The 26,366-nt window shown below is 43.1% G+C and overlaps 2 long non-coding RNA genes across 2 annotated transcripts in view; one reads left to right on the top strand and one right to left on the bottom strand.

Annotated features, from left to right (window-relative positions):
* The window catches only part of LOC144589580 (uncharacterized), a 46,327-nt gene extending 25,796 nt beyond the window's left edge, over nt 1-20,531 (bottom strand). The window contains exon 1 of the long non-coding RNA XR_013545768.1: nt 20,436-20,531. This is a non-coding gene — a long non-coding RNA (uncharacterized LOC144589580). The remainder of the gene's footprint in view (nt 1-20,435) is intronic.
* LOC140707797 (uncharacterized) overlaps nt 20,522-26,366 on the top strand; it is a 52,363-nt gene continuing 46,518 nt past the window's right edge. The window contains exon 1 of the long non-coding RNA XR_012087978.2: nt 20,522-20,575. This is a non-coding gene — a long non-coding RNA (uncharacterized LOC140707797). The remainder of the gene's footprint in view (nt 20,576-26,366) is intronic.

Here is a 26,366-nt window from a genome sequence, read left to right as displayed (position 1 = left end):
ATCAGTTATTGAAGAGAAACAATTCTACCTGGCTTGGCTGCAGGTTTACTCAGCCATTGGTGATGCTGGTTCTCGGTTTATGGGAATTGTAGTCAAATAATATACATTTCCCCTCTCTAAGTTTGCAGATAATAAAAAATGTAAGTGGAAGGGATTAGAACAGAGTCTTTAGTAGAAAAGTATCTCTGTCATGGGTAGCTCTCCATCCCCTTGCTTCAAAACAATTGGGGGTGGTGGTGGATCAAACTGATTCCTCAGCCCTCCCCACATTCTCACAGATCTAAAGGATCACAGATCCAAGGGATTCTGAACATCATCCTATCTTGGGTAGAGAGCTTTCTAGAAGGACTCTCTCCTTGAATGCTGTAAGAGCACAAATCCAGAAAGAAAGAGGCCCAAACCATGTATTTTCCAGGTTCTGGGTGTCTCTGTGATGGATTCCAGAAAAGCACAGAAATGTAAAAATTGACTTGGCTTAGAAACAACAACAACAATTGTCCTTTTTCTTTTTGGAGAATATCTTTAGCTGACCCGCGCCAAAGCTAGTTTGACCAACACTAATAAAGTCTGCCCTTCTGCTCTGTCAATTGGATTGACTTTTCAAAGCCAATGTTTACATAGTCTATTCTGCCACCTCAGTGCAAAGCATTATTCATTAACTGGATATGATGTGATGCCCTTCTTTACTGCTGTTCCACTTCTGCTTGAGTGGCGTGGCTGTGCTCAGCTCAACAGTTGCTACACCCACAGATGGCTGGGCTCTTCAGAACTTTTCCCAACATAGATCATCAGAGCATTCGAGTGCACCAGGAACTGTCTTTTTGTACTGGCTTAGAAGAGATCTATGTAATATTTAGCTGGCTTAGATTATTCAGAGAGCAAGGACCTTTAGGATTCATGAAGCAAGTGCTCAAATTAACTAGGTAGATTCCCCGCCCCCCCAGAAAAACTCTCTGCTAAGATAACATTTCTTGTAATATTGGTAAAAGATCACCCCCCCAAAAAAACAATTATTGTACTTACACACAAACCTATGACTAATTAATTAATGAATTGACACTTATGCCTTACCAATTAGGATTTCTTTATTCCGGTGAGATTGCAATAGAATTTACTATGCTATGATCTTTGGAACTATGGGGGGGGGGCAGCTTTCCACTTTGTGCGTCTGTGTTTGATGGCTTCGTGTTGGAATGCTTACATTTTCTAGTGGCAATCTCCACAAATTAGGAAAGTGAGTGTTTTATACAGACAAGCACTTTGTAGTGCGTGACCGTTGCAAATCTAGATTTCCTGCTAAGCAATGTGTATATCGTAATGTGATCTGCAAATTGAAGGTAATTTCTGGCTTCCTAAACCTAAGAGCAAAAATCCCCCTTTCACAACCAGTTCAACGACTGATCTTACAGCCAGTGCGAGAACAGGCTTCTGACAGGCAGCAGGATGGGGAACACAATGAAACAAATTCCTTTCCCCTCTATGGTTGGGCAACAGATACTATCCTGAATGTCTGGAAACCTACTTAAATTTGTCACCTATTCCTTTCCATTTCTACGACGATGATGCTATAGAAGTACAGTATAAGCAATGGCATCTAAATAGGAAACAAACAAGCAGAAGTAAATAAAGGATAATTCTAAGGTATTGAAAATAATGGGCAGAATCCTTTTGATTCCTATTATCATGTAAAAACAAAAAAAGCAAAGTGTGCTGCTTATATATTCCCCCACAGAGCACTCTCTGGGCAGTTTACAAGTTAGTTATGCAGGCTGCGCTCTCTCTCTCTCTCTCTCTCTCTCTCTCTCTCTCTCTCTCTCTCTCTCTCTCTCTCTCTCTCTCTCTCTCTCTCGGAAGGATGGAACCTTGAGCTGGCTACCTGGCATTGAACCTATACTGTATCTTGATCGGAATTTGGCTGCAATACTGCAGTTTAACCACTACATCATGAGGCTCCTTGCAATGGCAATCGTAGAAGGAAGGGGACCAGCTTCACGCGTTGTCCATCACGTTGTTCCTAGTCTTCTTAGCTTGTGCAATCCATCACATGTCTGCTTGTGTGACCAAGCACATGACCGGAAGCCTGGGAACAAGGGAACTGAATGTACAATTGCCTTATCCATGCGGTTTTTCTGTGTGGTTTTGCTCAGTTTGGATTTTAACCAATGTTTCAAACAAAGTATGTCTTTCCATTTAAATACAATTGTTTTGAACAGAAGGTTCTAAAAATGTTGGAATGTTTGGGTTAAAAAAAGGGAGGGGGAAATACTGGAACAGTTTTTTTAAAAAAAGAAAACAATTTTTAGAGTGTTTGTTTAATAACTCGGTAATCTTCCAAAGGAATGTGGGCTGAAAAACTCTTGAGAAGGAACACGTTAATGGAGTCAATTCTCCACAGCCAAGAAAGATTTCCAGAGTGAGGTCCACTTAACTAAAATGCTAGATGTGCAAGCTGGTACAGGATCGCTTCACAAACAGGGAAATCTTCAGTGCTTATAAACTAATTTAAGAGAGAATTTAAGACAAAAAGAATTGTGATTCAAAAATGCAGAAAATAAACAAATATAGGCAGGAAGGCAGGGAGAGCAAACCAATACTATTATGCATTAGTCCTCTGTTTACTGTGGCACACAGTTCTGTTTGTATTTATCAGATAGTACATTTGCAAACATCTGGAATGTAGCTACTTCTCCTGAACAAATGTGCGCATGTAAAGTAGGATTTGCTGCAAAATTACAATTTTCCTGTGTCCTAATTTCCACAGGCTTCTGTCTTCCATTCTGCTCTCAGTGACACGCCAGACGGTAAGGGAGACTAAAGAAAAAGTACTTGTAGTTACCTGTTATTCTGTTTGTCGCATACCTTTACAGCTGATTTCACTCGATAACCCATTAAAAGCAGGAGACCACCAACAACATCAAATTCAGGGAAAGCACTTTGTGCGCAGGGAGCGGGGCCCAAGCTGCTTGCCTTCCCAGTTTCCAGGTACCCCAGTGTGCAGATTTTATGAGGGTAACTTGAAATACAAGGCGATTATGTCTGTGTCCCTAACAGACGTCTCATAAGAAGCTGGGGATACAGGAGATGCTCTCCCTTGCAGACGTTCTACTACACAGCGACCCAACACACAATGCCCTCAGCAACAAACCCTGTTTATCACTTAGAGATGCAATAAAAATAACAAATGTCAGGAGTAAACCTAATTCACTGTGCTACTTAGTATTTGAAATACATAAATATGTCAAGCAAAAGACCTCTAATAGACCCTTTTATCCTGGTAATAGTGTACATATAATTTTCCTCTCATTAGTACAAAAACTGCCTAGGGAACCATCGGCCCATCCTTCATCCATTTAATCTGCATTAGTTTACTTTTTGCCTTGTGTTTAATCTGCTTCCCTTCAAGGTATTTTGAATAAATCAATAGGAATACATGATTGTTTAATGATTTTTGTAGAAGAGCTCCTTTCGAACGCAGCTGCATGATTTAGAATGACTAATTCCACTTTTTACAATTGATCCTGCCTAACGTGGAAACATTCATTCCAGGTACGTTAAGGAGGAAAGGAAGCTGGAGTGAGTTGATTAATAATCCGTGAGATCTTAAAGGGACCAGCCAGGATATAAAAAGGACAAGCTCACATCAGATATCCATTGCTCTCAGCTATGATTATTCAATTCCTTGTTAATCAGACTGGCCCCAAATGTTCTGCTGCGTAAAGCAAACGACAAAATGGTATCATCTCAGCTCCCTGCAGACGCTGATTAGACTGGCTGTAGAACCTTATCACCTATCCCTGGTGATGGGACAGTATCATGCTTAAAGTAACAGGTTATAATTTACTGTATGTTGTTGTTATGTGCTATTAAATTGCTTCCGACTTGCAGTGACCCTGTGAATGAACAATCTCCAAAATGTCCTGTCTTTCACTGCTTGCTCAGCTCTTGTACACTCAAGCCTGTGGTTCCTTTCAGGACCCAGTCCGTCTCATATTTGGTCTTCCTCTTTTCCTGCTGCCTTCCACTTTTTCCAGCATTATTGTCTTTTCCATATAATCCTGCCTTCTCACAATGTGCCCAAAATAGGACAGCCTTGGTTTCAAGATTTTTGCCTCCAGAGATAGCTCAGACTTGATTTGCTGTAGGACTCACTTGTTCATCTTTCCGGCCATCCAGGATATCTGCAAAGCTCTCCTCCAGGACCACATTTCAAACAAATCAATTATTTTCCTGTCAGTTTTCTGAACTCTCTAGCTTTCGCACTCATGCATGGTGATTGGAAATACAAGAGTGTAGATGGTCTTGGTCTCCAGTGACACCTCCTTACACTTGATGATCTTTTCTAATTCCTTCATTGCGGCCTTACCCAGCCTCAGTCTTCTGATTTCTTGCCTTCAGTCTCAATTTTGATTGATGATTGAACCAAGGTATATAAAAATCTCCCTTTCAGTTTGTTCATGGTCAATGCTAAAGTTATGCTGCTCTTCCGATTTTATTTTCTTCTTAATGTGCCACTGTGCTCCTGCTTGGGTGGTTTCTTAGCACTCTAGAGCCGTCTGTGGGGTGCAGAAGGGGAGCATATGGTGCCAATGGTGGAATCTCTCCCTCTGAGTTCAGCTGATTCCCACTGTCCTGCCAGCTGAATGCCACCACTGGATGATGCACTATTAGTTCTATTTTTACTGTTATAAACATTTATTTTTGTGTTCAAAAGTTATATTGGGATTTTACTGCTGTTTACATTCTGGGGAGGACTCTCATGAAGGCAATATCCAAGCATACAATTAATGATACTGCCATTCTCTTACATTGCAATCCTATAAACATTTCTTAAGGCATTGTCCCATTGAACTGGGTTTTGCTTCTGAATAGAGATATATTGGCTAAAAATCCAGTAGTAACTCACAATTACAGTTTGTTATTGTTAAAACATTGGGGATTCAGTGAGCCAACATGTATTTAAGTCCCATTGAACCAATGGGCCTACTCTAGTTGCATCTTACTACTGGATTTCAGTCATTAGATTAAGCCCAATTAGTCATTTCCTAATGCCTGTTGCAGTCAATAAGAAATTATATTCTGAGGAATCTATTACATCTAAGATCGGGCTCTGTATAAATGATGCATGGTGTTCATAATATTAAGCAGCCCTTATTTCAATATCACCAAGCACAATGCTATGGAGTGCACAGTGGTAAACAGACCACCATCATATCAGCACTCAGAAATGACACTGTTATAGTACTAAAGGAGAAAATATTGGCAGTTAACTCCGATAAATCAGAAATGCTCCCTAATCAAATCGCTGGGAACATTGAAGAGGCAGGCTGTGTAATGCTTCTCTTGCAAATTCCAAGTGACAGATGACATCACAGCTACGAGTCAGCAATCTATTACTCTAGAGTAGAGGGGGAGAATGTGGGGGCCACCAGATGTTGCTGGAACAACAACTCCTATCATGCTTTACCTCTGGCTAGGGCTGATAGGAACTGGAGTCTAACTGTACCTGCAGGCCCACGTGTTCCCTCACCTTGTTCTAGACAAGGGGTGGGGAATTTCAGCTCAGCTTCTCTCTCCATCCATGAGCAACACACCAGCCATCAAATTACAATGGTAACTCTAATTACCAGTATTGTGGTAACTGGTGAAAAACAATTTAAAGTGTTTCTTGCTTTAAAAGCAAAGCAAAGCAAAGCGTGCTGCTTATATACCGCCTTCATAGTGCTTCAAGCACTCTCTGGGCGGTTTACAAATTAATTATGCAGGCTACACATTGCCTTCTCCCAGCAAGCTGGGTACTCATTTTACTGACCTCGGAAGTATAGAAGGCTGAGTCAACCTTGAGTCGGCTACCTGGGATTGAACCCCAGGTCGTGAGCACAGTTTTAGCTGCAGTACAGCAGTTTAACCACTGCGCCAAAGGATTGTGTTGCCAAAATCAGGCAGGGTGATTTCGTGAAGCGGTTTGGGGCAGAGTGAGGAATGAAAAGGACTCAGAGACCATATATGGACCTTATTGTTGTTGTTTAGTCGTTTAGTCATGTCCAACTCTTCGTGACCCCATGGACCAGAGCACACCAGGCCCTCCTGTCTTCCACTGCCTCCCGGAGGCCTTTTGATTTCCACTTGTGCTCCAAAGTTTGATACCCTGTTATGAAGTAGCTTGATTTATTCCCTTTTGAATCTGAACTAGTCCAAATTCAGCCTCCTCAACCGACATACCCCCAAACTCCAGCAAAAGCAAGTTTGTTGAGTCCTTCTCTTGGCCTTTCACTCCATGGCTGCATTCAATTTAGTGAGCCACACAGGACTGGACAATATCAAAATCAATATCAACGAGACAGCAGCTTCACATTTCGAAGCAGAGATTCCTTAAGTATCACGCATGGGCTTTTCGCACCTCCTGTATCTCACGAATTGCCTTGCTTGTTTTGTGATTGGTGATCGCACAATAGACATGAGCTTTGCCTGCAAGTCTGATTGTTGAAGCCCGAGGAAATATTGTCACAGGAAGAAATAATCATCTAAGAAAGCTGCTAATCCTAGTTTGATCCTTAATAGTTCTGAGGAAGCTACCATTCCGTGCAGGAAGAATATAGAAAAATCTGCCATCAACCAGGACCACCATGACAATGGACATCATTCTTATGACTTCTTCTCCTTTTTCTCCTTAAAGGACCTCATTGTCTGTACATCTTGTCCATACAAAGCATTCTTTGTCTTCTAAGAAAATACTTTGCCCTTTTTGTGGCCTCTTTAGACATTTTGCTCCTTATTATTATTGCCAGTCACTGAGGAGTCCCACAAAATAAAACCAAAAACAGGGAGTGATGGAGAGAGAGAGTGAGTGAGATTGAAGACTGAAGCCCAGCCTTTAAGTGTTTTATCCTTCCCATTTCCTCACTAAAATGGAAAGGGCTGCCAGAAACACAATCAACCAAGCAGATCAAGTTTTTTCCATCTGACGAAGCTTGGCTAGGCAATGCAAACCTCAGCTCAAAACTTGCTAGTTTCCTGCCCATAAATATATCTGAAATGTTCTGTCTGCAAATTATAGTGTAAATGGGACCATTCTAACTGATGCATTAATCCTTTATAGATGGTCCATAAAGGCCTTTTCACATACAATATGTCTTCCTAATTTGGATATCACAATCAGCATGGGTCGTAGGAAGATTCTTTCATTAGATTGTGCTGTGAATGCCTAAGGAATGTTGAATAACTGCGAAGAAAGAAAAGAAAGCTGAACATCCAGACTAGCTGATGGTGCTTCAAATTTCTGTTTAGCCCGGGAGCTGATTGGTTGATTTGAGTGAGACTAATCTTCCACCCTAATCCGGGGATGGAGAAGGTGTGGCTGTTCATGCATTGTAGGACTGCAAGTCTGGTAAACCCCAGCCAACATAATAAGGAAAAATGGCAGGGGCTGCAGAGCAGCTAGCTGAGTAGCTCAGTGAATTAGGCCTGTGGCAAAGCGAGAGGTTGGGAATTTGATTCCCCGTTATGCATCCCACAAGAGTCAACCTGTGTGGCCTGGGGCAAGTTTTTCTATCTGATGGAGCTTGGCTAGGCATCCTCAGAAGAATCTGTGATGAGATGGGTTTTTGAGTTAAAATCTTTTAAGGCATATGGGTTTTATAATTATGAAATGAGCCAGAGAGGTTCCATTTTGTTTCTTTGTATATAGTATCTGTGCTATGCTGACAAGTTATTTTCTAGGTGAGCAGAGAGAATGTTATTCTGAGAGCCTGAGAAAGGACTCTGTGTGATTAGATAGATGGGAATTGTTGTGACTCTTTGATAAACCACAGAAAACCCAAATAACATCTGGTGCGTATGGGAAGGAAGTCATGTGATGTAACAGGACTGTTTGCCTAGTAACGAACTCTGATTGGATGACATCGTGGGAAGGTGCATTAGGCCCTTGCCAGTTACTCTTGAAAAAGGAACTTTTTGCCTATGGACTTTGTCTTTCCAAGACCGACCTTTCAGTCATTCGTGACCTACTCTTCAGCCATTTGGGACTCACCCTAATGTCTTTCGAGACAGGCTGGTGGCCTACCTACATGGACTGGTTCCTATGCTTTGCTGGATTACTTTTGGATTTATGGGATTTTTCCTAAGGACTGTGCATGGACTATTTTCTATGGACTGTTCTATGGAATATTCTTTATGGACTTCTTTTCTTGGAATACTCCATATGGACTATGCTCTTGTAATTTTGTAAGGACTATGGTATATTTACTGGATTTTTCTTTTCTAAGGACTATGGGACATATAATGGATTTTTACTTTTGTTTAGGGGTTTTTGTTCTATAGTATCACAGAGGACTATAGCCTTTTTATAACTGTGAGGGTCCGCTATTCTTCACCTCCCCCGTCCCAAATAAAGTCGGAGACGTATTTGAACTGAACCATTTGTCTTCTTTATTTAACTGGGGTAATGGGATAGAAACATCAATCAACTTGGGGACAAACTTCTCCTGTTGAAGTAGCGGTTCATACAGGGGCACCCAATCTTCATCAAACGGGTTACATGACTTCGACGCCCATGGACCGGCCTGAACCCGTGAGGGTTCTTCGGGGTCGAAGTCTTCTCTCTCAGTTGTTAGTAGAGGGGTCGTCTCTTCGAACCCTGTGTATCCCCAGGGTATGGAGGTCTCTGCCCCGGGTTGCTCCCAAGGTCCTGGTGATAACCCAGTCTCTTCAACTCCTCCAGATGCCATCTGGTCTTCTCCTCTTTCTCCTTCTCTATCCTTCTCTTCTCCTCCACTAATTTCCTGCGCCACTCTCGGGTCTCTCTTTCTCCCCAATAAGAGGGCCGGACTCTAGCCTCATTCCTCCTCCTCTCTTCTGCCTCCTGTTTCGTCAGGCAGACTTGTTCCCATTTACCTGACCAGGGGTCTTGGATAGATACCCACTCCCATCCGCTCTCTTCCCCTAACGGTCGGTAACTGACTTCACCTGCTGCTCCCTCCTCGGGGTCCTTCGTCCCCCTCCCTGCCCAGACCCGAGGAGTCTGGGTAGATATGCTTAACCCCTTCACTCCCTTCTCTAAGTCTACCGTATCCACGGACTGGTGTAACATCCGGGGTGGGAATGGCTTGGGAGCTGTCTGCGTGCCCACGGAGGCTTTGGGGCGAGACGGCACTCCTAGCATCACCTCTCTACCCGGTTCACGGGTGTCACACATCCCCCCCTCCGAGAGTGCCGCTCGCTCTTCCGCGCTTCGCGCCCACGGACCCTGCCGAGAAAAATAATCGACATTAGTATGCTCTTTGCCTTTTCTGTACTTCACTCGGAAAGAGAAAGGCTGCAATGCTAGGTACCATCACGGGGAAGCTCCTCCAAGGCCCATTGGAGGGCTCAATCACCCCCAACTTTAGCATTTCCTCTACTTCTTCATTGATGACTCCCGTTACATGTCTGGGCCAAGATCTTCCGCTAATCCTTACTACCTCCCCTGGGAGGGTCTCAATATTATGTTCTACCAAATGTGTACAACCCGGCGTGGTGGAGAAGACCCGGGGAAAATCTTCCTTCAGGTATAACGCTTGTTGTTTTTGTTCCTCTGACAACAGGTCTCCTATAACGACGTCACCTCCTGAGGTGAGCTCTTCTCTATCTGGCCCTAATTCGTCATCCACCTCAGACCCGAACAATGCCTCACGGTCTACCCATTCTTTCAATAGGTTCACATGGAACACTTGTGTCTTCTTCCTTCGGTCTGGGGTTTCTACTTCATAGTCTACCTCATTTAACTTTCTTAACACTGTGTAGGGTCCGTGCCACTTAGCTAAAAATTTGGAGGTGTCTGTGGGCAACAATACCAACACCTTTTGTTGGGGTTCAAAACTCCGAGGCCTTACTCTTTTGTGGTAAGCGGCCTTTTGCCTAGCCTGGGCTTGGCCTAAATTCTCTTTGGCCATCTCCCAGGCCACCTGCAGCTGGTTTCTCATTTCTGCTATCTGCTGCAGCACTCCCTTTGAGTGATCCTCTCCTTCTTCCCATCTTTCCCTTATTAGATCAAGAATGCCCCGGGGTCTCCGTCCATATAACAACTCAAAAGGAGAAAACCCCGTGGAAGCCTGAGGGGCTTCCCGAATAGCAAACATCAAGGGCGCTAAGAAAGTGTGCCACAGTTTGGGTTTCTCCAAAGACAGTTTTCTAAGCATCCCTTTAAGGGTCCGGTTAAACCTTTCTACTAGGCCATTAGCCTGAGGATGATAGACAGATGTTTTTAAAGGCTTGACCCCTAGTAATTGCCACATCTGTTTAAAGGTTAGGCTCATAAAATTGGAGCCTTGGTCTGTTAGCACCTCCTTTGGGAAGCCGACTCTGGAGAATAGCTCTAACAACTCTTTTGCCAACACTTTAGCCGTTGTAGACCTTAGGGGCACCGCCTCGGGGTATCGGGTCGCATAATCAATCACTACCAATATATATTGGTGTCCCCCCGTCGACTTATTGAGGGGTCCCACGATGTCTAAGGCGATTCTGTCAAAGGGCCGGTCTACCAGGGGCATAGGGACTAATTCTGCCCCCGGTCCTGCCTTGGGTTGTGTCATTTGGCAATTGTTACAGGACCGGCAAAACTCCTCCACATCGTGAGCCATCCCCGGCCAAAAGAAGCGTTGTTTCACTCTGTCCAATGTCTTTTGGGTAGCCAAATGCCCTGCTACTGGTAAATCGTGAGCCCAATGCATCACCCAGAATCTTAAGCCCTCTGGGATTACCAGTTGAGCCTCCTCATCGCTGGACGCCTTGTTAATGTGATATAGCAAGCCTCCCCTCATTTCAAATCCTTTTTCCCCCTCTGGGGTGGTCCCTTCCTCCAGTGCTCGTTGCATGCAGTTGGAAAGTCCTGCATCGTCTTGTTGAAGGTTTCTTATCTGTTCTCTAGACAAATTCATGACTTCTAACTCTCTGGCCTCATTTTCTTCTTGGGCCCAGCCAACTTCCCCAGGCTTTGAAGTCAAAGTACTCAGTCCCGGCCAGTCTCTCCCTAACAGCATTTCACGGGTCATCCCGGGGACTATCCCCACTTCCATGTTTCTTTTCAAACCGTCCACCTCCACCTCAGCCTTCGTGGTAGCGTATTCTTTAACATCCCCGTGAATGCATCGAATGACGGTGATCTCTGGCAACAGTTCGCCCTCTAGCTCTTTCACTAGGGTCTTACTGCACCCCGTATCCACCAAGGCCTGTTTAACGTGGCCATTGACCTTCGCTTCCACTACCCACCCCGGGTGGTTCTCTTCACCCACCTTGGAGGCTCCGGTGTACGCCTCTGCCCACGCACACTCAGTCACGGGGCAGTACTTCCGGATATGGCCGAACTGGCCACAGGAAAAGCACGCGGTCATTTTGTCTTTACCCAGGTTCCAGGTCGCCGCCTGTTTTGAGGCTGCGGGATCGCTCGTGACGGTCGGCCTAGGCACCCGTGTTCCCACTGGGTTCGCGTACTCGATCCGGTCCGGTCTGTTCTTTTTGGCCCCCGTCTGTCCGGCTCCTCTCGTGTCCGTTTGTCCGCTTGGATCCGCCATCTTCTCCCGCGGCTTAGCTCCGTCTCCTTGTGACGCACTTCGCATTTGCCACGTGTCTTCAGCCTCTAGGTAGTCTTCTAACAGCGTTACAGCGCCCTCTAGGCTAGAGGGTTTATTCTTAATGACCCAGTTCCTGGCCCCGCTGTTTAACGTTGAAATCAGCTGCTCCATAACAACTATTTCTAAGACCTGTTCTGCGGTCTTCCCCTTTGGTTGAATCCATCTCGTGGCATTGACCCTTAATTTCTGGGCTAGTGTTCTTGGGTGTAACCCGGGTTTCAGCTTTAGTCCTCTAAATTTTCTCCGGTAGGCTTCCTCATTTAAATTGAGAGTGTTCAAAATGGCCGTCCTTACTATGTCGTAATCCCCCGCTTCTTCTGGGTCCAGGGTATCGACGATTTCTTGAGGTAACCCTGTGAGATACGGGGTTAATATGAGTGCCCATTGATCTTTCGGCCAATGTGCTGAGGTGGCAATCCTCTCAAATGTGTGTAAGAACGCTGCTGGATCGTCTTGAGGACCCATTTTCTGTAACTTAATGGGGGGTCGTGTCGCGATGGGTTGTTTCTGTCCCGGGCTCTCTGGGGTCTGGTTTAACTGAGGGGGTCTCAGCTGTTCGATTATCATCCGTTGTTGGTCGGCTAGCTGTTTTAACAGGACCTCTTGCCCTTCCGTTATCCGTTGCATCCATTTCTCAGCGTCTGTAGGTTGCGGGGGAGGCCCCGCGTTCTGGGCGCCAATATGTGAGGGTCCGCTATTCTTCACCTCCCCCGTCCCAAATAAAGTCGGAGACGTATTTGAACTGAACCATTTGTCTTCTTTATTTAACTGGGGTAATGGGATAGAAACATCAATCAACTTGGGGACAAACTTCTCCTGTTGAAGTAGCGGTTCATACAGGGGCACCCAATCTTCATCAAACGGGTTACATGACTTCGACGCCCATGGACCGGCCTGAACCCGTGAGGGTTCTTCGGGGTCGAAGTCTTCTCTCTCAGTTGTTAGTAGAGGGGTCGTCTCTTCGAACCCTGTGTATCCCCAGGGTATGGAGGTCTCTGCCCCGGGTTGCTCCCAAGGTCCTGGTGATAACCCAGTCTCTTCAACTCCTCCAGATGCCATCTGGTCTTCTCCTCTTTCTCCTTCTCTATCCTTCTCTTCTCCTCCACTAATTTCCTACGCCACTCTCGGGTCTCTCTTTCTCCCCAATAAGAGGGCCGGACTCTAGCCTCATTCCTCCTCCTCTCTTCTGCCTCCTGTTTCGTCAGGCAGACTTGTTCCCATTTACCTGACCAGGGGTCTTGGATAGATACCCACTCCCATCCGCTCTCTTCCCCTAACGGTCGGTAACTGACTTCACCTGCTGCTCCCTCCTCGGGGTCCTTCGTCCCCCTCCCTGCCCAGACCCGAGGAGTCTGGGTAGATATGCTTAACCCCTTCACTCCCTTCTCTAAGTCTACCGTATCCACGGACTGGTGTAACATCCGGGGTGGGAATGGCTTGGGAGCTGTCTGCGTGCCCACGGAGGCTTTGGGGCGAGACGGCACTCCTAGCATCACCTCTCTACCCGGTTCACGGGTGTCACAATAACCTACTTGGATTATTTTGTTTTTACTAATGATTTCCTAGACTGGAACTGTTTTTATTCTTTTTAATGTCTTTTTGTGTTTTTGAAAGGTTTTTGAACTCTTTTATATTTTTCATGTTTTCTTTGCCTCACTACATCTGTGTAACTAAACAGCACAATGCTAGTTTATTTGTTTTGGTTTAATTTGGCTTTTATACTTAGTAACATGCGTTTTCTTTAATAAAATAAAGATTATAAAACTCATTTGGTTTCCTGAACAGTACACTTGCCATAGAGTCATCTGAGAGTGCTGCCTCGGCCTAGCCTACTTAGAGTCCTGTCAGTGGTGCAAGTTAAGTCTAAGGACTACAAAGCCCACTTGACCTTTTCACAATAATATCTGAGAGTACCAGGGTGTTCTTATGTGGGCAGACCTGTGAAAAGGAGTGTTGTAGCATGGCTAGCTGAATTGGACTCTTTCAGCTCATTTTAGCATGTGCAAACTCCTGATTGCTCTCTGTCCAAGCTTACACGTGTGTTTTCGAACCCGTGTTTGCGACAGAATCCACTGGGCGTCCTCAGATGAATCCACTAGTAAAACACTTCTGAGTACATACTCTCTGCCTAGAAAACCCTGGAAAAGGTTGCCATAGGTCAGAACTGATTTGGGACAGACACACAATTATTAATTACTGTAGACCAGCAGCCCTTGGAGGGCTGTGATGTCTCCATTGTTTCCCTAATCTGTTCCACAGAGATACAACTGTGCAAATATGTGTTCACACAGAGGCAGACTGTTATTCTGTCTGGACTGGTAATATTAATGCTGAATGGCAGTGGGTCTCTGAGGATTCGAGCCTTTCAAGTCTTTCCCGTCATCTTCTTCCCAAAGCTTTCAACCCAACTTGCCTAAGACTAACATTCTGTAAGTGAATTTTGGCCTACCCCAACAATTTTGTGCTCCACCAAGGAAGAGTAGGAGAGAAATGTAGGGGGAAATTAAACACTGACGAGTTGCCAAACTGGGCCTGTTGCATCTCAGGAAGCTGCTTTCAAATGGATAGAACTTGGTGATACTGAGGACGTCTGTGCTGCAAACCGTTATGAGCTTTATGTCAGTTTTCCTGTCATGATTTCTACCAAACCATCCTGAAAATTGCAGTTTGGTGAAGGTGACGAATAGTCTTAGAGATTCCCTTTCCTGCTCTTAAGAGACAACTGTTCTCAGAATCCATAAGTAGAAACAGATATTATATTGAGGGCCTGTGATCACAGCTGATAGCACATCAGTGTTGGAGAGACATTATTCAGACTGGTTTTTGTGCTGGAAAAGTCAAAATTCAAACATTTGCCATGTTCAAGTTATGAAGACCAATCACAAATCAAGGCAAGTTAATTTATGAATTACACAAAAATGAGTGGGCCTCCTTCCGTGCACTCAGATGCTTTCAGCTTGCCCTGAAAAGAGGTGCAAATACACTTCTTGTCTGTGATCAGCTTATATCTCCAATCTACTATCGTAGAGAAAACCAGAAGAGACTATGGTAGATTGTGCCAAAAGTTATCCAAAATATCTTTTTTTCTGAAAGATTTCCTGGTAATATAATTTGCATACTTTTATAGCAAATCTAAAACATGGCTCCTTTTGGAGGCTCACAAAACACAACAATTTCTTTCTTTCTTTCTTTCTTTCTTTCTTTCTTTCTTTCTTTCTTTCTTTCTTTCTTTCTTTCTTTCTTTCTTTCTTTCTTTCTTTCTTTCTTTCTTTCTTTCCCACCCAATAAATACCTGGAAAAGATGTGAGGCTGCCCTAGAAATGATCCAGTGTTTCGTTGGAAAGATTATTCATTGTACACTGGGTGAATTAGTGGAGAATTTCAGGAGCAACTGTGGGTCCAGTATTGATATTGTTTAATTATATTTTAATATTGGTCAAGGAAGCAGTGAGCTTGGCTCCTGCTCCTTCCATTCCTTCTCTCTTGGCCCAACGCTTCCTTCATGGATCTTCACATAAATTCAGAAGAATGCACGGGTTGATTCAGTTCAAACACCACAGTTCCCATGAATGCTTTCTCAGTTACACAGAGTCCAGAGCTTGGAAAATTCCTTTTTGGAAGTACAGCCCCTAGAAACCACCCACCCAACGTAGCTGGGGTCAAATGCTGAGAGATTCTGGGACATGTAGTCTGAGAAAGAAACTTATCTGGCCTATGATGGAGATACATAAGGAAACCTGCCTTTTGCGCTCAGAGAATTTATTTTGCATGAGGACAGCATGCTCCTAGCACGCAAACAAAGGTGTTCTGCTCCTAGAGGTGTTCTGTTCCTAAATGGTGTCTTGCTCATCCGCTTCCAAGAGCCATTAATCCCATTAATTGTATATAAAACCCCTTGTAGCAATTCTACAAATGAGTAAACACAGAGATAAAAGTGTAATTGTACTAGCACAGCAAATTGGATTCAGGTCCTCATTGAACAATCCTGTTTCATTTCAGCAATTTTATTACCACTGTTACTGGAACAAATCGCTTTATTCAACAGAAGAGCGGGGTGGAGGGAGGCTGATCAAAGAATCTCTTCTTGTGAGCAATAGCTCAAAGTTCTGTAACACTAACCAGCAATTACGTTTGTCAGGGGTTTTCTTTAAGCAATTCGGCTAATGGCTTGTGACAGGTGAAAAACTCAAAACCTTAATTCAGACGGTGTCCTCTGAAATATAGATATAACTCCGGTGGAGATTTGAAACCCCCTTTTAGTGGAATGAATGTTTTTGGCAGCCATCCTGCTATGGATCTGAAGAAAGGCGTTTCACTTCAAATAGCTCTGTTGTATGTGTGTGCATATCTGCAGGTACCCACATTTGTCTGCCTGTGGCCAGATTCCTCTGTAATGTGACATTAGGAGGACTGAAATAAGTGCATTTCTGGCATCAGAACATATATTTGCTATGGGTGTGTCACTCTGTGAACGTCTGTAATGAGTTCTTGTCTGGATTTATGCATTAAAATATCATCCCAACCTATCTCCATGCAGATGTACAAATAGACAGACAGACATTTGTGTGTTCAGCCCGCGTTTCCTGCATGCACACATTGTTTGCATTTTTTAAAAGTCTGCATTTTCTCGGTAAGATAAAGTGTTGCTGTCTTTATGTTTCCAAATGTCTGTATTTCTGCACATGTTAAAATCTGTCCTTTTTTTGTATGTTTATTTTTCAATGCATGAATCCAGAGCATTACTTTCCACTCTTAAGATATTCTCCATAATAGGATGCTGGAGTATGCTAGGGCCAAACGTTATTCCTTCCGAATTCAGCACAAATGTGTAAGATGGGCTCCCACCAGCCTACAAGAGTCCACCCTTTGCACACAAAAATACTTTTTTTCTCAAACTATATTTTCTCTGTTTCTGAAATTTCATTAGAGTTGACAATGGGAGTTTTCTGCCAAGCGACCAAATAGCACCAGTGCCTTTGTTTTACTTTTCTTTAACTCAACTACTACTCTGAAGGAACCTGGTCATTGCAGTATAAAACATTTTGCTTTGCTCTAACAATTTGATACCTACAGTATATGAATAAGATTTGTAATTTGATCTGCCGGTTTTTGATGAGATCAGGCCTTGGAAAATTTAACCATGCTATCTAGAGGATATGGAGAGTTATAGACAACAGTGACAACAACTTTTCCAGGTTCTGGGTGAAATCATGTGCTTATGCTATTTTCTGCTAGAGGCTAGCTGTACTAGTCCATGCATGATGCCAGATATGCATAACAGTCCATCCAAAAGTTGAAATCAGTCAGCCCCTGAGGGAAAGCTTGCCTGAAGAGAAAGGTTTTTGCCTGTTTGCGGTGGTGGTGGTGATTATGGTTTTGATATTTGATGCTTGACCAATCCCTACCAAAAATGAAATCATCCTGAAGTCAAATATTTCAGCTATTTAAAAAAAAAATCCTTTGACTAAGTGTTGAGATAGTGCAGCATCTAATCTCCTTTGGGCTGCACAAGATGTGATGTTTATGATAGTGTAGCATTTTTGAAAACCAGCAACTGGTGTGCATAGGAAGAAACCGATCTTGGCGGCGGATAACACTGGCAATTATAGGCCCGTCGCCAATGTTTCTTTCCTTAGCAAGGTAGTTGAGAGGGTGGTGGCCAATCAGCTTCAGTCCCTTTTGGATGAAACCAAAGCCCTGGATCCATTCCAATCGGGCTTCAGGCCATGCCATGGTATGGAAATGGCATTGGTCGCCCTGCTGGATGACCTATTGAGGGAAGTTGACATCTCAGCTGCCTTTGAAACCTTTTTTTTTGGGGGGGGGGAGGACTGTAAACCACCCAGAGTAGATTCATCTAGATGGGCAGTATAAAAGCTAAATAAATAAATAAATTCATTGTGGGCTTGAGTGAGGTGGCAAGCCAGATCAGAACCTTGGCACAGGGAAATGGGGGGTCCTTTAACACCCCTTTCTATCATAGTCCATTCTGGAATTGAAATGGGATGATCTTTACTAACCTTGGTGGATGTTGGGTGTCGCTGATTCTCAAAAAATTAGCTACATGATGTCCAGGTACCTGGTCAAAATTCTGTGTCATTTGAGGCTTACATTACAACATGCATAATTTTCTTTTAGTGGAGACAGTCCTTCATTGGAAAGGCTGCTAGTAGACAATCCTCCACTGATTTCAAGATAAAAAAATGCATAACTAGGAAGATCAGGAATCTTTAGGTCGGTCCCTTACCAACTCAAGTGAGATACATTACAATTCTATTTTATTCCTTGAGCAACTTCCAATGTTGCTCCTGTATATGCAAATTAATTGTATGAACTTCCATACAAACCAAGGGCCTCTTTGATCCTCCTTTTTGGCCATCCAACTAGTCATATATAAGAGGCTACTCAATCTTAGATTCTTGCATGGAGGTTGGCAGGGTTTAACTGCGAGATGCTTCAGATCCTTTCTTCCCATCGCATTATTTCAGGCCACAACCTTCAAGTTGTTTACTCTGGAGTGGAACAATAGTTGTCAGGTGGCCAAAATGGGATTTCCCACCCTGCTCTCCCTTTCTCCCTTTCTCTTTGAAAGCCATCGTCTTTGTGGTCACAACTCACTCTCAGGTTCTCTTTTGTGTGCCTCATGAAGTAAAACTTTCGGGAAGAGTTCATAGAGATTCTTAAATTCCTATTCTCTGAGTAAAAGGCTGGGTTTGAGCAAACACCCATCAGCTCAAGCCCAAGCCTCTCTTACACCCTGATTCAGTGAGAGAGACGATCAACAGCTACAGCTCCATTCAGGGCCTGGTGTTTGCAACCTATTCTTGAGGCATTTCATTCCAAATGCAAGCCGTTTTTCTTTCTCGCTCTCTTTCTTGTTTTATTATACCCCAACCACCACCAAAAGCCATTCTCTACCTCCCCCCCCCTCTGCATTTCCAAACATGCACACAAACTCTTCTTCAAAAGGGAAGGCCCGGCTGGGGCCTGTTTGTTTAGAGCTGAAACAGCTCCGAGCCAGTGATGTCAGATTAAAGGAAGAAAAGGGGGAGCAAAAAGAAAAAAGGAAGAAAAAAAAATCAAAGCCGCTAAACGGCACATAAAAGGGCATGGCTGGCAACCAATCTGTTCGACTTCCAACTCTTTGCACTTTATGAATAAAGGTCAATCTCGTATTGGCAACCAAATGTTAATGTTCTTATGAGGGTTTAAGCTGCTTTAACAGCTGAATAAGTGACAGTAAGCCACCAGGCCACACCTAATCTTGTAAGGATTGAGGGGAGGGACAAGGCCTCACGCAACGGGGCGCGTAGAGAAGAGAAAGCAGCACAAGAAGAACAAATCATTTATCAATTGGGCAAAGAACACCCACTTCAGCATAGATCGTTCTTTCTTACTCCCACCACCATACTTTTTATTATTATTATTATTATTATTATTATTATTATTATTATTATTATTATTATTATTATTATTATTATTATTATTATTATTATTATTATTATTATTATTATTATTACATCTGTTATGCCTGCTGCTGCCGGAGCTCCACAATTTACAGCAACCTACGTATTTTATACCTGGGTTGATTGTCCTGTCTTCTTTTCTACTTTTGGAATCTAGGGGGCCAAAAAAATACTAACAAAAAAAGCCAAACCATTATAACATCATCATCATCAACAACAATAACAATGGAGAAGGGGTCGGATGATAAAGGTGACCTTTGGAAGGGCCCAAACTTATCAAGCCAGCTATTGATAGGAAATGAAAATTTGCACAGGTTTAAAAATAGAGCAAAATTTCAAAATTGAAGACTGAAAACCAAAGTACAGAAGACATTTTTTTTTCAAAGTTGTCTTTGAAAAGTTGCTTTTTAAAATCCTTAAACACAATGGCTGTAATCTTATGGTATCTAGGGAACTAGGGGTGGCCATGTCTTACTCTGTTCTGTTCTGTTCTACAAGTCCACCTCCCAGAATTCGCCAAGAATTTCCCTGAAATAATTCTGGGGGATTCTGCCCAAAGTCACACACCTCCATGTCACTCATCTGGAACAAAGCCTCTCTTCTGGGCTGCTAAGCCTCTCTTTTGGACCTACTTTTGTGAATGTACTGAAAGGAACCTGCCCTACCACTTCCTGCAAGGCATAGGTCTTATTGGAAAGTGTGCTTCTTCAGGAATAATAATAATAATAATGTGCCATCAAGTCAATTCTGACTTAGGGTGACCTTTTCAGAGTTTTCCAAGTAGAGAATACACTCAGAAATGATTTACCATTCCCTTCTTCTGGAAATGCCCTGGGAGTCTGTAGCGTGCCCAAGGTTACACAGGCTGGCTATACCCATAGGTGGTATACTGGGCAACTGACTCCTAACCAATGGCTCTGTAGCCAAAACCACTGAGCTATCCAGCCAGCTCCTTCTTTGGGAAGAGGCCCCTAAAGGATCTAATGAGCAGTGATATTATGCGTTCCACAAAGACCTAGACTTCAGAGAAAGTACTGGAGTAATGTCCTTTCTGCACATTCACAACAGTAGACCTGAGCACATATTTACACATGCATTTGCCCAATTCCTGCCTAGAGAACGGGGGTGGGGGTGGGAAGAAGAAAAGCAGTTCATAACTTTGGTAGTGATGCCATGGCACCGACACACAACGCCAAAACAAAGGATGCTGGGACAAAGACAGACCCTAATGTCCTAAAGTGACATTCAAAGTATCCACTCAAAAGCTATTCAGATGTGCAGTCAGGCCTAGTACTATGATATGTCATAATAACTAAGACAAGAATAACAGGATTGGGGGGGGGGAATAAAAATTAAGAATGAAAACCTGCTAGACTCCTTCTCTGTTGGTACCAACTCAGCAGTTTCTTTATAATGTACTGGTGCTTATCACATCTTTTCTTTATCTTAACCAGAGTCTGCTCCACCCCACAATAAACCTAGAAAGACACAGATAGCGTGGATTGGGTAAGTATTTTGGCATCCAGCCCAATGCAATGCCCAGTCCTATTTTTAGCTTTCAGAGTTTCAAAAAGTATAATAATAATTGCACCAAAGTTTTTGAACAAGAGTTTAGCAGATCTGCTGGGTTTCAGAAGGGGAACAGGATATTATATTCTTTCTTAGCGGGCATTTAGAGTTCTAAAATTCTATAAGCAGTACGATTTGCATTTTGGATAATGTGCATTACATATAAAGTTTGTGGAAAGCTGTTGAAAGTGTAAGAGCCTCTGGAACACTTCTGAGCCTTTCTTGAATGCATCAAGAAGACGTCTGGGCAGAGAAAGAGGTTAACCATTTTTTTATCCATTAAAAAAAGAGAATAATAGTGTCAATACTTGGAATATGATTCCAAAAAGTCAGGCAGCAGGCGCACTGCAGAAGTAATTCATGTCTGGCATTTACAAACAGTAACTTGATCTTTTCACTGGAGCCCTTGCCAAGTCAAGCAGTTTTTTTTTAAATTAAATTTTTTCAAAGGTGAATTTAGTGCTAATGAAACTGAAAGACCAATAGCACTAACCAGAGGCTGGAGGCAGTACAGTGCATAGGTTGCTTTCCTCCTCCTGGAAACACGTGCCATTTACAGAGTGGAAAGAGAAGAAATATTTTTATTCCATTTTATTCCATTATTTCTCAGCTTGGTGAGGCTGAGTGTATATTAACAAACATAGAGGATGGAGAAGTAGGCAAAAAATTCCCCTTGCCTGTAAGTGTTTGTATGTGTAGCGAGGATCAAAGGAACCATACATTTACCTAGAACTTTGAAAAGTTACTTTTAAAAACTCTTTATTCCCAGTATCTCAACCAGCATGGATACTGATCTTTTCCGTGGCATTCCACTCCCCAAAGAAAAATTCTAAGATTTTTCGTTTCCTTACCTTCATTCCTATAAAAAGGGCCCCTCTGCAGATTCATTCCTATAAAAAGGGGCCCTCTGCAGATTTTTCTTATGACCTGGGGTTCAATCCCGGGCAGCCGGCTCAAGGTTCACTCAGCCTTCCATCCTTCTAAAGTTGGTAAAATGAGTACTCAGCTTACTGAGGGATGGTGGTGTTACATACAGCACTGATGTTACCTGTCTGTCATGGGTTTGGAGGGAAAGTTCCATCCTATGGGGAGTGGAAGGCGGGACATCAGGAGGAGGGGCTGTACTGTATATATATGTGGAGCGTGTGAGGAGAGCTGAGGGAGAAGAGCTGAGAGAAGAAGCTTGAGTGGGAGTCTGTGTGTCAGACAGGGTACTACTGTGTGTCAGTCAGTACCAACCTGATAGGTTCAGGTGTCTGTGTGGTTAGTCAGGACTGATAGGTTCAGGGTCTGTGCTTCAAGTTAAGTGTTCTGTGTGAACCAAACTGTGTGTATGTATGATTGAGACTAAGCCACGTTACTGTATCTTATTCACTTAATCATTTTATTTTCCCTGTGTGTTATGTAAATAAACCTTGTTCTTTTATTTGTTTAAAAATCCATCCCTGGTCTGTGTGACTTCTTATAGGGAATGGTTGGTGGCAGCTTAGTGAAACTGTGGCATATCCCAGTAGGTCGGGGTTTGTCACATTGATTGGTGGCAGCGGTGGGATACGACTGGTCCTATCAGGTTGGTACTGACTGACACACAGTAGTACCCTGTCTGACACACAGCCTCCCACTCAAGCTTCTTCTCTCAGCTCTTCTCCCTCAGCTCTCCTCACACGCTTCACATATATATACAGTACAGCCCCTCCTCCTGATGTCCCGCCTTCCACTCCCCATAGGATGGAACTTTCCCTCCAAACCCATGACAGACAGGTAACATCAGTGCTGTATGTAACAGGTGGCAATATGTAGTCTGCATAATTAACCTGTAAGTCCAGAGATTGCTTTAAGTGCTATGGGGCAGTATATAAGCAGCACATTTTATCTATATCAGCAGCTACATTTTTATTGACCTGTGCATCTATAGTTTCATAACTGCTCTGTTTCAGTGGGCATAGATTTATTATTTCCTCCTTTGTTGATGCTACCAAACTTACTGATGTTGAAAATAATGATGGGTAAAGCGGATCTAACATTGACATTTGGCATTGTCCTGAGAAGAAGGTACTTGGGGGGGGGGAAGCACCCATGCTTTGCACTTTGAATAAATACAGTGGTGCCTCGCTAGATGATGATAATCCGTTCCACTGAAATAGCTGTTTAGCGAAATCATGGTCTAGCGAAAAGCATTTCCCCATTGGAATGCATTGAAACCTGTTTAATGTGTTCCAATGGGGAAGAATCATCGTTGTCTAGCGAAGATCGGCCATAGGAAAGCCGCTTTGTGAACCGCCGATCAGCTGTTTAAATAGCTGTCTTGCGAAGCTTAGGTCCCGAAAACACCCGTTTTGCGAGTGTGAAGGGAGCTGTCAAAATCGTCGTCTAGCGAAAATTGGTTTGCGAAACAGGGACCAAACATTGTCCAGCAAAATTCCCCCATAGGAATCACTGTATTGCGAATTGCTATAGCGATTGCAAAAAGTCAATATTTAGCGAAAAAAATTGTCATGCGGGGTGACTGTCTAGCGAGGCACCATTGTACTTTGTTTTGTTTGTAGGGAAATTTATCATTTTAAGAACCAACGGTGAAGTTTTGACCGGGTCCCAAAGTTGGTCAAAACAAACAGCAAGAACAAAAGCAACAATGGGTAAGACTTTATGTCCTTTTGTAGAGATATGGGCACAATGCAAATCTCACTCTGGCTTTTATAGTTTTCCATCCCACGTTTGATAAGGTGGACGAAGCAAGCGGGAAAGACTTTCCAGTCTAAAACCATATGTTGGTATAATGACCTACTGGTCATAAAAAGGGGAATTAAAAAAAAGAAGACATTCTGGAAAAATGCAAGTGTAGCTGGTCCTATTTTATGTTTAAACTGTGGAGGGGAGGTGGGGGTATTCGATATATTCTCATCTTGCTGGTCTGGCTAAGAGGCTTTAAATCCCCACCATTTACCAAATTAAACTAATTGAAAGAACGTCCAAAAGCCACATCTGTAGGCTGACGTTTCTCCCTGCCTTTCACTTCAGACTCAGGGAAACTGTTCCCCATCTCCATTGATCTCTGAATAGTCATGCCTGTCAGGAAGCCATATCAACCATTATCATTCTAATTTTACTGCCTTTCTTGGTCCCTAATCTAATTTGCAATGATGCTTAAGCATTTCGCAAGGCCGCAGCACTTTCTTCAGAATTTCAACAAGAGCATTAAAGCCCCAATTTACATTAATGAAGTGCACATTTAATTAGGGGAGAGGGTAAATGGAGGGCTCTTCAAGAACAGTTTGCATGATATGATAGGCACTTGTGGGGGGGGGGGAGACACAAACATCCTAAGATGTACCTGATAAGAGACTCGCCATCTTGTTTTATCTGATTTCTTATCCTCCTTGTTTTTCCTCATTTCCTTCTCTGCCTTCTCAGCTAGAGTGACCTCCTACCCCCACATGGGGGGGTGGGACTGCTGATGAAAAAGGATCTCATGTTTCCCTCAGAAACTACAAATTTGCTTTCCCTTTTTTTCCCTCACAAGGCCAGCCCTATCATAAGACAGAATGAGCAGCATGCCTCCTTATACCTCTCCAGAAAAAGAGGAAACATGTCATCAAAAAAGGGGAAAATATTTGCATAAAAATGTAGAGAAAGGTACGGGGGAGAGAGTTTAATAGAAATACAATAGTACAAGATTAAACTATTGTCATATTATCTACTCAACATGCTGTTCCAATAACAGCCAATTTTAAGGGAGCTGCGTCTGATCCTTATTATGGTTCTTTCATTAAAAATAAACATTCTTTATTTTTAAATTTTTATAAATTAAGCTTGGACTGGAGAGTCTCCAAAAAAAGAGTATACCTTCGGATTTAGGACTGTCCACTGATAAACAGTTCTTCAAACTAGACTGTCCATGTGGCCACCTTTACAGTAGGCCTGTGGCCATTTGAACTTGATCAGAAAAGAGGTTATACAGATAAAAGAGTACATAAAAATTTAAAAGAGGATAAAATTAGTATATGTTAATGCATATATAGGCTGAAATCCTGTTGCTTAGTGTAAATCACACTAGAGTAGGTCTATTGAATCAATGGGGATTTGGTAAATCAACTCACCCAGAAGTTCCATTGATTCAAATGAGCCTGCTGTAGTTGTGTGACTTATTTATATAGTTGAATTTATAGAGATGGTTGGCTTACTAAATCCTCACTATAAGCCTACTCTAATGTGACTTACTACAGTAAGCAACAGGATTTCAGCTACGGATGCACAATGATAAATAATGACTGTAACTTCAGTAGAGAAATAATGGCTGGAATTCATCAAAAATTATACTAGTGCATTAATGTCAGCTACAAGTTGCTGCAAGTTAAAAAGTCAGTGTCAGCACTGGCTGCTGTGTGTTGAGTCACATATGCTCGAGCCGCTGCTGAGCTAAAGCTTCGGCAGTACGGTTCGCCTTTGCCTCCCTCCCTGGATAACATGAGATCCTAGGTTTCACGAGAGCAGTGGGGCGAGAGGGGGGAATGTTAGGTAATTTAAGGGACGTTCCCCCCTCTCTCTGCCCTCTTCCTTTTTTGGCAAACAAGGAGGACGGAGCTCTGCTGATCTGCATAATTTCTGTCTGCTTGGTATTGGAAACGGCGGTTTGCATCAGCAATTCCATACCCACCCACGGTTTGCCTACCAGGTTTTGTAGCTCCCCAACAGAGGAGTTATTTGCATTGGAGGAATTTATTTTGGATTTTATTTTATTAACTACAGTCAGAGAGTGGAGACTATGCAAGCTGGGAGGCGCCGCTGCACGGGCGCCGTTTAGGCATCTGGAGGGAGCAGGTGGTGATTGTTCTACAAGAACACCAATTAATTCGCTTGTGCAATACTTCTACTTCAGATTAAATTAATTTATTCAGAATTTAAAACTAATAATAATAATAATAAATTCAAAACTATATGGTGATTACTATAGATCAATTTAGCGGGCCAGGTGTCTTTAACAGGCCACCTGCTCTGAGAGCGGGTCTGTAGCCTGCCAGAACAGCTGTATCAGGAAGCAAATGTCTGCGCTTCGGAACATATATTAATTAATAAATATGGAATTGCACGAATTAAATGTATTTAATTAATTAGGCAAAGCTGGGTCCATTTCAGTGTGTAGATACCTGGGTAACATTTTTATTAGTGTTTTGGAGTGGGTTTGACCATTAGGTGGTGTGGCTTTGTCTTAAAGGACATCTTTATTTGTTTTGTGAATATATATACAGTGGTGCCCTGCATAGAGACGTTAATCCATTCCAGGATTAACGTCGCTATCGGGATTCTTCGCTATCCGGGCGGGGAAAACCCATAGGAACGCATTAAACTCCGTTTAATGTGTTCTTGTTAGGGAAAAACTCACCGGTAAGCGAAGAATCCTGGATCCGGCCACCATTTTCGCTGCCCAGTAAGCGAGGGCAGGGCGAAAAAATGGTGCGGGCGGCCATTTTCTGCACCCGGCAGCCATTTTGGAACAGCCAATCAGCTGTTCCCAAAATGGCCGCCGGGTGCAGAAATGATCGCAATGCGATGTTTAGCCTATCTAAACATCGCAATGCGATCGCATTAGCGACCGCAAAAAATGGGTCGCTATGCGGATTTGTCGTTAAACGGTGTGCTCGTTAAGCGAGGCACCACTGTATATGCATGATAAGTAGACTAATTCTTATAGTACATAAATTAGGAATAATAAATAGATGTGTGGTTTTGC

This window comes from Pogona vitticeps, chromosome 5 (genome assembly GCF_051106095.1).
Source record: "Pogona vitticeps strain Pit_001003342236 chromosome 5, PviZW2.1, whole genome shotgun sequence".
Lineage (NCBI taxonomy): Eukaryota > Metazoa > Chordata > Lepidosauria > Squamata > Agamidae > Pogona > Pogona vitticeps.
This window is presented reverse-complemented; position numbering and strand designations above follow the sequence as displayed.